This window comes from Panulirus ornatus, chromosome 52 (genome assembly GCF_036320965.1).
Source record: "Panulirus ornatus isolate Po-2019 chromosome 52, ASM3632096v1, whole genome shotgun sequence".
NCBI lineage: Eukaryota > Metazoa > Arthropoda > Malacostraca > Decapoda > Palinuridae > Panulirus > Panulirus ornatus.
The window spans coordinates 9,320,068-9,332,548 of NC_092275.1; the positions used below are offsets into that span (position 1 = coordinate 9,320,068).

Here is a 12,481-nt window from a genome sequence, read left to right on the forward strand (position 1 = left end):
AGTCGACAACCAGGCCCCAAAGACCTTATAACGGTTTACCTAGGCCTTTTCACATGTCTTGGTTCCTTGACAGCATGTTGACCCCCGTATATCACATCGTTCCAATTCATAGCATTTCAATCAGGAAGGGCACACAGCCATGAAAAGAACACATACATACAGTCATAAAAAGGATACATACCGACACACACAGAAGGAAGTGTGTGTTCCTGTTCATACAGACTCGCAGATCACATGTACATTCAAATGTTGAGAGAAGTACAGCAACACACGCACAAGAACACATCCACATCCATAACCACCACTTAAAAGACCTTACATTACAGAGATTCTGCAAAAATTATACTTAAAACAGATAAGTAATGCTATAGGGAACCCTAACTAATATTTCGAAAGAGTTTCTTCTCTCTCTGGACAGATGAAGAAACTCCATTAAACCCGAATCCACCATTCCTGAAAACTCGCATAATGGCGTGGGTGAATTTTAAATAATTTTTCTTTCTCCTTGCGAGCGTCAATTCCCTCTTCGCTTTCCTTCCTCTTATCTTACACGTTTATCTTCAGAAATACCAGTCGTAACGAAGACAGGTTCCTTACGTAAACTCCGGGATTTACAATTATTGTACGAATCATTTTTACAGGTCTCGAAGCATTTATTGGAACCATTTCTACAGGTCTCGAACATTAAATGAACCATTTCTGCAGGCCTCGAACCTTGCATATGGATAGTCCCAACCGATCTCGAAGCATATGTATAAGGATCATTTCCACATCTCGAAACACATATGAACCATTTCTACAGGTTTCAAATCATTTATGAAATTACCTTGTAGGTCACTGGATGTCATTTTATGAACCGTTCTTATAAGTCACAAAGCATTAATACGAGCCATTTCTTTTTAGGTCTTGAAACATTTATATTGATCATTCTTTTAGATCGAAAGCATTTATATGAACTATTCTAACTGGTCTCTGAACATTTATGTATAACTTTTTTCACGCCGATATTTAGATTTGACGCAATTCATTCAAATACTGGCCTGAAAAAGGTGGACGGGGGAAGGGGGATAGTGAAGAGAGGGTTCGAACCACGGATTTCCATATGTAAATGCTTCACAAAACATTCCATAGAGCGCTGAATTCCTGTGGTGGGAGGTCTGAAAAAAGGTTTGTTTACAGTCACCATGGATGGTAAACGTGTGTGTGAAGCTTAATATACGCATAGAGCAAACCTCAGCATAAGCTGCACGCGACTGCTTCCGTTTCGTTGAAAGTAGTCTACATTCACAAGCTTAAACTGAATTATACTAAAGCTTTGATGAAACGCACTCATTGCTCAAGCTTGGTGAAATGCAGTAATGTTTCAAGCTTGACTGAAAAGCACTCATTCAGTGCTCAAAGGTGTGTCTGAAACGCTCTCACGTTTATGTCTGGTTGAAACGAGTCCCCACCACTTCACTGCCGGGCTAAGCACACCATTAGCAACAGTGAAAACCATTTCTATAAGACCTCGAGGCAGAAATAGTTTCCCGGTGGCCGTTAAAACAAGGGTTGCAATGGTAGAACAATTGTTTTGCTCCCCAGCGAACACCAAAGACTGAGTTGCGGGACAAAAAGAACAGTTATGCAAAACAAAAAATAGTGTTTCTACTTTGCCTATGGAAATAAATATAGGCTGAGCCTCAGATTACGTGTATGCCACGAACATACCTCCCATTCATGGGTGCCTACGGAGGCATGGGTGGGGGAAGATGAGGCAGAGGAGAATGGGGCAAAAAGTGAGGCGCGAGGGAAGGGGGAGTCTTTAGTACGGAAAACCGAGGCCTGGGGAGAAAATGGGAGGGGGAGAGGAGGGGAGATGAATGGGGAGAGAGAAAGAGCTTCGTACTTGGGCGAGGACGTCAGTGGAGGGTAGGGTGAGGACGTCGGTGGAGGGTAGGACATGGTCTTCATCTCGTGTATCAACATACGTTCTCCTCAGTACTGGCTGTACTCAACTTACTTCACTTGACGACACACGGAACACGACATGTTTGATTCCCGATCCCTGGGTCATCCCCGAGTGCCCACATACCACCTCACTACGCTGGGCTCAGTACATACCTGCCGGGGGAAGAAACAATCCTGTTAGTCAAGGGATTTATATACAAGATGTTTATGAAAGTTCATACCGCGGTGTGTGTGTTTGTGTGTATTCTATTTTACTACGTCCTAGATAAGACTGCACTAAGATTCACAAGCCTAAGGAAAATGGGAGTGTACGTACTTTGACGTACATGCGATGAGAGGTTACCAAATGATCCCACTAGCGCGTAGCACTCACCACAGGATATATGGGCTACGAAAAACAAGTCGCGTTAATTAAGTGTTGTGTGATGGATGGAGAGATTGTATAGTAGTGAACTGAAAGCCAGCAGCCCAAGTGTGGGCATAGCAGAAAGTATAGACAGCCACCCTGGGGAAAAGGAGTGACACTTGACAGCCACCAAGTGCTAACTCGCTGCACAGTCATTAATTCCTCAACCCCACCCCTACTACCCAGATTCCAAGGCATGTGATACGGTTAATATACCTCCCTGGTCGGGGCTTGCCTACTGCCTACGAGAGAGATAGATAGAGAGATAGATAGAGAGAGATAGAGATAGATAAGATAGATAGAGATAGAGATAGATAGAGATAGAGATAGATAAAGAGAGAGAGAGATAGAGAGAGAGAGAGAGATAGAGATAGATAGAGAGAGAGAGAGATAGAGAGAGAGAGAGAGATAGAGATAGATAGAGAGAGATAGATAGAGATAGATAGAGAGAGAGATAGAGAGAGAGATAGAGAGATAGAGAAACAGTGGAAGATTCTATAGATTAACATTTTTCCCCAAGACAAAAAAAAAATCCATTTCTCTGACCTTAAGCTAGGCAAGAGGAAATTACAATTAAAAGCAGTTTCCAGCAGAGCTCTTATATCGCTGATATTTCTCTCCGGAAATAAAGATTTACACTTCCACTGTAATCCTTCCTAACATGTAAGTTTCCGACATGAGATACGGCATGCAATTTCCAATCTTTTTTGGGTCCGAATTTAAGATATTGCCAGTAATCTGGCATTGATCTTAACTAGGTGTTAGATGTTCCAATTTTCTTTCCTACAACAGAAGTTTGAATCTAAATGAAGTTATATACAATTTTGTTTTCTTAATTTATCAAACTGTTCCTACGTGAATTTTTGGTGTATTTTGGTTCATACCTTAGAAACTTTCGATATCTTACTCTTGGTTCTCAAGTTAGTGTGGCGCCAAAGCTGAAAAAGTTTTAAAGGCCGATTTAGAGTTACTTCTTATATGGATATATTAAGGATGAATTACCGCTCTACTCCCATCCCTCTTTTACGCCATCCTCCTAAACATCTACCTACTATCCATTGCAGAGTAAAAGACCTGTCGATTAATATAGTCTTAGCTTCCATTTCACTAGTTTTCCACGAAACGTCACTTGATATTCATCGAGCTCAAGTTCTTAAAGTTTACTCTTTAAAAGACTTGATAAATTTCCATGAATATTGGATCATTTCCTGACCTTGGATGTATTTATATATTCAAGCCAATGATATGACCAGAATAACCCAATGCCTACACCGTGTTGCCTGTATGTATGAACTTCTTACTCACAGACGTTTCAAGCTGTGGTGCTTGAAACCTGGATGTCTTAAGGATCAAAATATTTAAAGTTTTTAATATTCATGTAACTTTTTTTTAGTCTTGCACGATTTTCACGCAAGTTGCACGAGTATGTTCGTTATACTTTGTCATTCCTCCGTTCACTGCACAGGAGTCAAGTCAGGTTTCGTATATTTAAGCCCTGGATCATCATAGAGATGCAAGTGGCATATTCTTAATCTCACAGCGTAAGACTACAAAACCCACATGACGCCAAGTTAGAATACCAATGTGTCTTGTCTGCCACATTTCCAGTTTATTACTTAATTTCCCTGCCAGTATATCATTCTTCCAAACAAAAGAAATCTTGATACCTTGAAAATGTGGATCACAGATCTAGAAAAACTACATCTATGGCAAAACCATAACCTTCACTTCACTAAAACACTTTAGCAACTTTACCCAGATAAAATCAACAACAATCAAAAGACTTAACAGTAGTTCCGAATGATAATCACTGATATAGCACCAGACAGTATAGAACATCCAGCTATCACATCAGGCAGCATAGAACAGCTATAACACCAGACAGTACAGAACGCAGATCAACACCAGACAGGATAGCACACCCAGCTATCCAACAAGACAACATAGAACACTCAGCTATACACTAGACAGTATGGAATACACAGCTATCCAACCTTATGGTATACAACACTCAGCTATACCATTAGACAGCTATAACACCAAACAATACAGAACACCCAGCTATAACATGAGACAGCTATAACACAAGGTGACAGAACGCCCAGCTATAACACCAGACAGCACTGAACGCCCATCTGTACCACCACACGTCTCTGCTCTAATCCCTGCCACAGCTCTTGAACTAATCCTCCACCACAGCTTCCAGTAAATTTCGACGGTACTCAGGCCACAACAACGTGAGCTGGATACAAGATTACCATCGTAACCATCTTGTAAAACTCGAGAGGATTTAATCCTGGCCAACCCAACAATAACATCATCGTCCACGGCGGAACAATGTTCAAAACAACTAATAACTCTACGTAGACACGCTGCTATGATCTACGGAGAGCTATAAGAGACTCCAGTCATGCCTTACACAAGGTAACTTCGTTGCGCGTGTGTTTTACACCACCATAACACCATTACTGATTTCCTCTGAAAAAAATAATACTCAAATTATTTTCCGCAAATATTTCCTCCTTTCCTGTAAATACCTTGTGGAAATGTATTGTCTTATTTTGCTCAGGATTATAACTATCGTTCATAGTAAGATATCGAACAAAGCTATCATCATTATTGACACAAATGAATCCGCCTTCAATCCTTTAATGCGAAGAGAGATTTTCTTCGGTGTATTCTTGCTAATGCCATAGTTTATTTCAGGAGGAAATCGTTGGAGAACTCATCAGAACCCAAATTACATATATATATATATATATATATATATATATATATTTTTTTTTTTTTTTTTTTTTTTTTTATACTTTGTCGCTGTCTCCCGCGTTTGCGAGGTAGCGCAAGGAAACAGACGAAAGAAATGGCCCAACCCCCCCCCCATACACATGTACATACACACGTCCACACACGCAAATATACATACCTACACAGCTTTCCATGGTTTACCCCAGACGCTTCACATGCCTTGCTTCAATCCACTGACAGCACGTCAACCCCTGTATACCACATGACTCCAATTCACTCTATTTCTTGCCCTCCTTTCACCCTCCTGCATGTTCAGGCCCCGATCACACAAAATCTTTTTCACTCCATCTTTCCACCTCCAATTTGGTCTCCCTCTTCTCCTCGTTCCCTCCACCTCCGACACATATATCCTCTTGGTCAATCTCTCCTCACTCATTCTCTCCATGTGCCCAAACCATTTCAAAACACCCTCTTCTGCTCTCTCAACCACGCTCTTTTTACTTCCACACATCTCTCTTACCCTTACGTTACTTACTCGATCAAACCACCTCACACCACACATTGTCCTCAAACATCTCATTTCCAGCACATCCATCCTCCTGCGCACATCTCTATCCATAGCCCACGCCTCGCAACCATACAACATTGTTGGAACCACTATTCCCTCAAACATACCCATTTTTGCTTTCCGAGATAATGTTCTCGACTTCCACACATTTTTCAAGGCTCCCAAAATTTTCGCCCCCTCCCCCACCCTATGATCCACTTCCGCTTCCATGGTTCCATCCGCTGACAGATCCACTCCCAGATATCTAAAACACTTCACTTCCTCCAGTTTTTCTCCATTCAAACTCACCTCCCAATTGACTTGACCCTCATCCCTACTGTACCTAATAACCTTGCTCTTATTCACATTTACTCTCAACTTTCTTCTTCCACACACTTTACCAAACTCAGTCACCAGCTTCTGCAGTTTCTCACATGAATCAGCCACCAGCGCTGTATCATCAGCGAACAACAACTGACTCACTTCCCAAGCTCTCTCATCCCCAACAGACTTCATACTTGCCCCTCTTTCCAGGACTCTTGCATTTACCTCCCTTACAACCCCATCCATAAACAAATTAAACAACCATGGAGACATCACACACCCCTGCCGCAAACCTACATTCACTGAGAACCAATCACTTTCCTCTCTTCCTACACGTACACATGCCTTACATCCTCGATAAAAACTTTTCACTGCTTCTAACAACTTGCCTCCCACACCATATATTCTTAATACCTTCCACAGAGCATCTCTATCAACTCTATCATATGCCTTCTCCAGATCCATAAATGCTACATACAAATCCATTTGCTTTTCTAAGTATTTCTCACATACATTCTTCAAAGCAAACACCTGATCCACACATCCTCTACCACTTCTGAAACCGCACTGTTCTTCCCCAATCTGATGCTCTGTACATGCCTTCACCCTCTCAATCAATACCCTCCCATATAATTTACCAGGAATACTCAACAAACTTATACCTCTGTAATTTGAGCACTCACTCTTATCCCCTTTGCCTTTGTACAATGGCACTATGCACGCATTCCGCCAATCCTCAGGCACCTCACCATGAGTCATACATACATTAAATAACCTTACCAACCAGTCAACAATACAGTCACCCCCTTTTTTAATAAATTCCACTGCAATACCATCCAAACCTGCTGCCTTGCCGGCTTTCATCTTCCGCAAAGCTTTTACTACCTCTTCTCTGTTTACCAAATCATTTTCCCTAACCCTCTCACTTTGCACACCACCTCGACCAAAACACCCTATATCTGCCACTCTGTCATCAGACACATTCAACAAACCTTCAAAATACTCATTCCATCTCCTTCTCACATCACCGCTACTTGTTATCACCTCCCCATTTACGCCCTTCACTGAAGTTCCCATTTGCTCCCTTGTCTTACGCACCCTATTTACCTCCTTCCAGAACATCTTTTTATTCTCCCTAAAATTTACTGATAGTCTCTCACCCCAACTCTCATTTGCCCTTTTTTTCACCTCTTGCACCTTTCTCTTGACCTCCTGTCTCTTTCTTTTATACTTCTCCCACTCAATTGCATTTTTTCCCTGCAAAAATCGTCCAAATGCCTCTCTCTTCTCTTTCACTAATACTCTTACTTCTTCATCCCACCACTCACTACCCTTTCTAAACAGCCCACCTCCCACTCTTCTCATGCCACAAGCATCTTTTGCGCAATCCATCACTGATTCCCTAAATACATCCCATTCCTCCCCCACTCCCCTTACTTCCATTGTTCTCACCTTTTTCCATTCTGTACACAGTCTCTCCTGGTACTTCCCCACACAGGTCTCCTTCCCAAGCTCACTTACTCTCACCACCTTCTTCACCCCAACATTCACTCCTCTTTTCTGAAAACCCATACTAATCTTCACCTTAGCCTCCACAAGATAATGATCAGACATCCCTCCAGTTGCACCTCTCAGCACATTAACATCCAAAAGTCTCTCTTTCGCACGCCTGTCAATTAACACGTAATCCAATAACGCTCTCTGGCCATCTCTCCTACTTACATAAGTATACTTATGTATATCTCGCTTTTTAAACCAGGTATTCCCAATCATCAGTCCTTTTTCAGCACATAAATCTACAAGCTCTTCACCATTTCCATTTACAACACTGAACACCCCATGCATACCAATTATTCCCTCAACTGCCACATTACTCACCTTTGCATTCAAATCACCCATCACTATAACCCGGTCTCGTGCATCAAAACCGCTAACACACTCATTTAGCTGCTCCCAAAACACTTGCCTCTCATGATCTTTCTTCTCATGCCCAGGTGCATATGCACCAATAATCACCCACCTCTCTCCATCAACTTTCAATTTTACCCATATTAATCGAGAATTTACTTTCTTACATTCTATCACATACTCCCACAACTCCTGTATGTGTCGCAAATTGCCCTCCTGCGCAGGAAAAAATGTAGTGTTATGGAGAGGTACCTTGTATTACGTTGAGAGGGTGGCTCTACTCACAAAAAACCCACATCTATGCGAGACTTTACCCGATGCAAGAAAAGGGTTGAAGAAGAGGTAGAAATACAATAGGAAAGATCTCTCAAGAGCTTTGGAGAAACTGAAGAAGCTGCTACTTAAAAATGTGGCAGATCATAGCCATCAAGGTGTAAAGTGATGGAGAGTTCCAAAGCTTCGAGGTGTAAAGAATAAAACGCAGATCACAACTGCTCTGCCGCGAGTCTGTACAGGCCATACGTGGTCTAGCTTATGGTGGGGGCACACTAGCACCCCCAGCTCTCGGGTGAGCAGAAACCAAAGTAATGTCTGCAGGAGAGAAAGTATGCCAACATTGTGGTGTACGAGCCAAGAATCGAAGTCAGACTAGGAGAATTTATAAGCAATTGTTTCACACTTTCAAATGTGTATATGGAGCTCGAACCAACCCAGAAGCGAGAGCAGAGCTCCACACAAGGATGAATCAATCATCTGATAACAGGAGCAACTGTTCATAAGAAGAATTTTTACGTCATCTCAACATAACTCCCAGTTTCATAGAGGAACACTTAGCTATTTGTGCAATGTGGGGTTTCCAAGGTATATTATATATTACAGTAAAACTGACTCCTTCTCGCGTCAAGTTCTGGAATTAATAGACCCATCTAAATATATGGGCAGAAAGTGGGACTTGTGATATTAGACTTATCCAAGTTGTGCTGCACTAGAGAAATCCTTCCTCGATTGCTTAATGTTAAATCTATCAGACGTTTCAAAGATCATTATGTCTGATGTAAGCATGGATAGTTAGGATGGCATTGATAGTGATGCAGATTCGAGACATGTCATCTCAACGTTTGATCCTAACAGTGACCTTTGAACGACCTTAACTTTTAACTGACCCCTGATCATGCCCTTTGATGCTGACCATTAACTTTGTTACCTAGCCTTGACCTTATATTCTGACCTGTCTCTACGAAAAATGAAATAGCGAACAGCCTTTACGATAATTATCACGAGTTTTATTCCAGTTTTGTCATACGTCATATTTCTTCCAGTTTTACCATATGCAACCATTAACACCAGCAAAACGGTGTATCTTCCTTTTTTCAGATTTGGCAATTGACCCGACCTTCAAAACTGAATTAGCAGGTAAGAATGCATATGCGCACACGTGTCGATACATGTCTACATAAGTATGTATCGAAAGTCATACATACAATCACTGACAATGATACATTACATATCTACAGCTGTGTATATATAAACAAAAATCACTTTATAAAACCAAGCGAATATACAAGACCTGTTACGAGTTTGAAATACATTATATATATATATATATATATATATATATATATATATATATATATATTGGGGAAGAGCAGTGTGGTTTCAGAAGTGGTAGAGGATGTGTGGATCAGGTGTTTGCTTTGAAGAATGTATGTGAGAAATACTTAGAAAAGCAAATGGATTTTTATGTAGCATTTATGGATCTGGAGAAGGCATATGATAGAGTTGATAGAGATGCTCTGTGGAAGGTATTAAGAATATATGGTGTGGGAGGCAAGTTGTTAGAAGCAGTGAAAAGTTTTTATCGAGGAGGTAAGGCATGTGTACGTGTAGGAAGAGAGGAAAGTGATTGGTTCTCAGTTAATGTAGGTTTGCGGCAGGGGTGTGTGATGTCTCCATGGTTGTTTAATTTGTTTATGGATGGGGTTGTTAGGGAGGTGAATGCAAGAGTTTTGGAAAGAGGGGCAAGTATGAAGTCTGTTGGGGATGAGAGAGCTTGGGAAGCGAGTCAGTTGTTGTTCGCTGATGATACAGCGCTGGTGGCTGATTCATGTGAGAAACAGCAGAAGCTGGTGACTGAGTTTGGTAAAGTGTGTGAAAGAAGAAAGTTAAGAGTAAATGTGAATAAGAGCAAGGTTATTAGGTACAGTAGGGTTGAGGGTCAAGTCAATTGGGAGGTGAGTTTGAATGGAGAAAAACTGGAGGAAGTGAAGTGTTTTAGATATCTGGGAGTGGATCTGGCAGCGGATGGAACAATGGAAGCGGATCATAGGGTGGGGGAGGGGGCGAAAATTCTGGGAGCCTTGAAGAATGTGTGGAAGTCGAGGGCATTATCTCGGAAAGCAATAATGGGTATGTTTGAAGGAATAGTGGTTCCAACAATGTTGTATGGTTGCGAGGCGTAGGCTATGGATAGAGTTGTGCGCAGGAGGATGGATGTGCTGGAAATGAGATGTTTGAGGACAATGTGTGGTGAGGTGGTTTGAACGAGTAAGTAACGTAAGGGTAAGAGAGATGTGTGGAAATAAAAAGCGTGGTTGAGAGAGCAGAAGAGGGTGTTTTGAAATGGTTTGGGCACATGGAGAGAATGAGTGAGGAAAGATTGACCAAGAGGATATATGTGTCGGAGGTGGAGGGAACGAGGAGAAGTGGGAGACCAAATTGGAGGTGGAAAGATGGAGTGAAAAAGATTTTGTGTGATCGGGGCCTGAACATGCAGGAGGGTGAAAGGAGGGCAAGGAATAGAGTGAATTGGATCGATGTGGTATACCGGGGTTGATGTGCTGTCAGTGGATTGAATCGGGGCATGTGAAGCGTCTGGGGTAAACCATGGAAAGCTGTGTAGGTATGTATATTTGAGTGTGTGGACGTATGTATATACATGAGTATGGGGGTGGGTTGGGCCATTTCTTTCGTCTGTTTCCTTGCGCTACCTCGCAAACGAGGGAGACAGCGGCAAAAAAAAAAAAAAAAAAAAAAAAATATATATATATATGTATATATATTTTTTTTTTTTTTTATACACATCATACCAGGAATGCAAAATACAAGGCTTAAACTTCAGCCGGCGTAGAGAATTTTTTCTTTCCAGAATCAATCTTCCAGGGATTTATCTGTCCAGTTATTTTTGGACGATTCTCAAAAACAAAGACTAACATATCTAGAAATACTTCCCTTTGTTCCTAGCGGTGCTAAGTGCTATATTTAGCGGTAGACGCACTTTTTCCTGCAATATTCTTAGCTAAATCTCTTGTGATATTTCCAGCAATACGTCCAGCAATATTTGGACGATTTTCCTTAACGAAATTTAACAATTTATCTTACTGGTATTTCCAGACCAGAGGACCGAATATTCCTTAATATTTGACCTATGATATCTAACAGGTGTTGGAAAGTAAAGAAACCGTATGTTCCTAGCGATATTCCTTACAATGAATACCTTACTATATTCCACACGTGCTGGCAGACGTGGACATAAGATGTACAAAGTTCCAAGGTTTAAATGGCAACTCTGGCAACTGTGTAAAGGAAATCGCGCCGAAGGTTTCCACCGGTGTCTCCTTACTGCTTGGATGGTCATCCTGGTTGAAGGTTGTCCTTCAGTATACACATTTTTAATTATAAAACCTTGAGCACGACGGTACGACCCTTAATCACGAGGGTACGGCCCCCGAGCACGAGGGTACGGCCCTTGATCGCGACCGTACGGCCCTTAAGACGGGCTCTTAAGCCTGATATATCCCTTCAGCATGATGTGACCCTTGGTCACTACACGATCCTACCCACGAAAGTTCGTCCCTTGAGCACGACGGTGCCATCTTGGGGCGGTGAGGGCCCGACCTCTTGACCAGATTCATAAAGGTCAGGTCGATTGCCAGCCCATCGCACCGCCGTGGTCAAAAGCCTTATCGCCATGTTCAAGTGTGTTATCTTCTCGCTCAAGGCTCGTTGTTCAAGGGTTGTATCGTCATCAGTAGGGAGATTAGGTATATTCTAGTATCGCTGGAATAGTTTTTTGTTCCTAGACCACAAGATAGAAGGATCTAGTTATAAATGACAACTATAATATACGTAAATGATCATGGATTCAGGGTAGCCTCCCTTTAAGCACACAGTAAAAGGCTCATGCTAGAATCAATTACGTGTAACTTACAAAATCTTGTCTATTGCATAAATAAAGTGAATACTGTGATTCCTGTAGATTCATCAGTTACAAAGACTTCAGTGCAAATGCATTGAATATGACAGTTTCGTCCAAGACAGTCATATTGGCTCTCGCTAGAACCACATAATTACCAATTATATTCAAAGACAAATGTAACCATCAGGGATGACATTTCGTACAACACCAAGTCAGCTTTCGTTAAACTGGTTGATGTAACTGTGTGAAAAGTGATCGAAGATCCAACGCGATCAGTTAGTTTGGCCCTCGAAAAAAAATATTTTAACAAATCTTACCAATATATATCTCAAGGAATTGCGATCTAGATCGAACATCTGCAATTTACTGACAGAACATGAATTTCTATTACCATAACACGGTCTTA

The 12,481-nt window shown here is 41.5% G+C and overlaps 1 protein-coding gene across 1 annotated transcript in view; it reads right to left on the minus strand.

Moving 5' to 3' along the window:
* Window positions 1-12,481, minus strand: part of LOC139765053 (uncharacterized) — a 564,355-nt gene that overhangs the window by 211,324 nt on the left and 340,550 nt on the right. The gene's annotated exons all lie outside the window — the stretch shown is intronic.